The following is a 2,500-nucleotide window of genomic DNA, read 5'->3' as shown; positions in this document are numbered from 1 at the left end:
GTTATCAGGGACATTCCGCACAAGGCGTAGCCTGTTACAACAAGAGACAGAAAGGCATAGTAGCAAATACTCCAGTGTTGACTTATCGCAGATATCCAGTAAACGACCGCCAGAGGTTCCGAAGCAAGACCCACCAAGAGGTCTGTTGTCGCGAGGCAGCGAAACAAGAGTTTGGATGGCGGATGAATAGAAGTTTCCTTTCGAAGGGCCGTTAGGATTAGGGAATTCCCTAGTACTGCAGTAAAGGATAGAATTATATTGATCACGATCAAACAAGTGAAAACGTGGTGAATTTCCGCAGTTAAATCCTCTGAACAGAAAAGGTTTTGAAAACTTCGCTTAGTTCTTCCGTTCGTTGAGTTGGCCGACGCCATTATACAGTTTCTGAAGAATTAACATCTGTCAGCCCTTTATATGTTTCTAAAACTATTAAGGCGGGGGACACAGGAATTCATCCATCACTTTTTCAATTAATCTCGAGAACCACAAAGCAGAAAGATTCTTAAGACCGGTGGTTAGGAGTTTTGAAAACTCGCTGTGTCAATATCAGGTGTCATATAAGGTACTTTTTAAAAATTAATTTTCATGGAAATGTCAAGTTCAAAAAAGCACTTATGACTTTTTTCTTTTAGAAGTTCATTTTTCCATCTTGAAGGGGTCTGTCTCACGCAATTGCTCGAGTCGAGAGTTCAATTTCTTTCATATTTTTAAGTGCCACATGATAGCTGACATCTTCCATTCACAGAGGCAAGCATTTTGCTTAATTAATCACGAATGAAGGGCTCAGTTTTTAAAGTAATTGTGGTGCTGCGTCGGTGGGACCGGGAAGGAAAGAGGGATTTCTGTTTTTTTATCAAACGAGTTGATAGAGCAGTTTTCAATCATGTGTCGTAAAACAAATACAACAGTAGTTACTTCGACTGATCACAGCAGGTGTAAATAACGCATTGGACCAATACAAATTCGTAGCAATTCCGTGTAACTTGCTCAAAGCGCGGGGAAAATCGCACGTGCAAGTCGCGATTGGTTTTGGTTTTCCCTCCCATTGGTTGGTAAACTGGCGCGAGATTCTTAAACCAATCACTAAGCGTAACAATTGTAATCGCGTAGTTCTTTTCAGTGCTCTAATTTGTCAAATTTGTGAGCTGACGTTGCAAGCGTTAGCCCTTCGTCAGAGCGGAGAATTACGCAAATGAAGTAATTTCCCCATCTTGCAAAAAAAAAAAAAAAACAACCCTCACGTTTACTTGACAGAAAACTTACAGAATAGTCAAGAGCAACAATTAAGGATCAACTTTCGTATCAAAACTTACCTATCACCTTGTTTCGATGGTTTAGTGAACTCTTTTTCTACACAGGAATGTCCAGGAATTTCCAGGCAAAGTCAGCCATCACAAAAAAAAGTTTTTTTTCTCAAAAAGTATTTTCAGTTAGGAGGAAAAAAATACATCATTTTAAAGCTATGAAAATAAGCTTTCCAAAAACATAATTTCTATACAAAGAACTAAAATATTTTATAAAAACGAAAGTTGAAAAAAAAAAAATTAACAAAAATAACATTAAAATGGTCTAAAATTAATTTTCCACACAAATTTGGCCATTTCAAGGTCAATTACGAATTTTTTAATGACCGACAGAAATGTTCTTCATTTTATCAGCTTTCTTGGACATAAATTTGACCGAAAACTGATGAGGCACGAATATTTTTGGATTTTTTTGAGATAATCGGATTAGCGATCAATGCGTAATGTGATAAGGTGATGACAAGTCAAATTTGCGACCCGTTGCTAACGGCAACGGAAGCGATCGCATTACGAATAATGAACATCTGTTTGCCAAAAACCACCCAAATAACCGATTTTTCGACGGAAAATTCATCCCAGAGGATAAAACTATTCACTGGACATGTAATAAAGGTAAATATGTGCGAGCGAAAGCGAAAACAAGCTAATATTTTGAGGAAAAACACAATTCTGTGAGATCAAAGGACATGTGCTCCCAGACACGCAATAGACCTAATTCGCGCAGAGGTCACGTGGTCTGTATTGGGTAAACAATCTCAACAAGCATGGCGTCTCAAAGTGGCGCTCGTGGTAAAAACGATTTAGTTTGGACAAAAAATCTTCGTCTTCTGCCAAATTTCACTACTGAACAAATTTAAAAGCACTTAGAGGGTTGTAGTAAAAAGGATATTGGTTCTAAAGGTTACAAATTTTTCACCGAGAGTTATATTCACGACGTTTATATTGCGTACGATCAACGAGCTGATAAGGCATCTGTAAAAGGAATGTGCTACAGAAGTCAACGTAAGAGCGAGGAACCCCACAAGTTGTTTCTCAAATGTAAATGTGCTGACGACGGGCTCATAAAATTAGTGCAAACTTCTTGTTCCTGTAAAGCCGGGTAAGAAAAAATAAAATATGTTAAAGCCTTGATACCTTGGTGATCGCGAAAGCAGAAAGTATTTAAATTTTTGGCAGAGCAAGCTTGCTGCTGGCCT

At 38.2% G+C, this 2,500-nt stretch overlaps 1 pseudogene; it reads left to right on the top strand.

Moving 5' to 3' along the window:
* Positions 1-2,069: 2,069 nt before the first annotated feature.
* The window catches only part of LOC138025376 (uncharacterized), a 1,863-nt pseudogene continuing 1,432 nt past the window's right edge, over positions 2,070-2,500 (top strand).

This window comes from Montipora capricornis, chromosome 12 (assembly GCF_036669925.1).
Source record: "Montipora capricornis isolate CH-2021 chromosome 12, ASM3666992v2, whole genome shotgun sequence".
NCBI lineage: Eukaryota > Metazoa > Cnidaria > Anthozoa > Scleractinia > Acroporidae > Montipora > Montipora capricornis.
The sequence above is the reverse complement of the archived record's forward strand: the minus strand, read 5'-3'. Positions and strand labels throughout refer to the sequence as shown.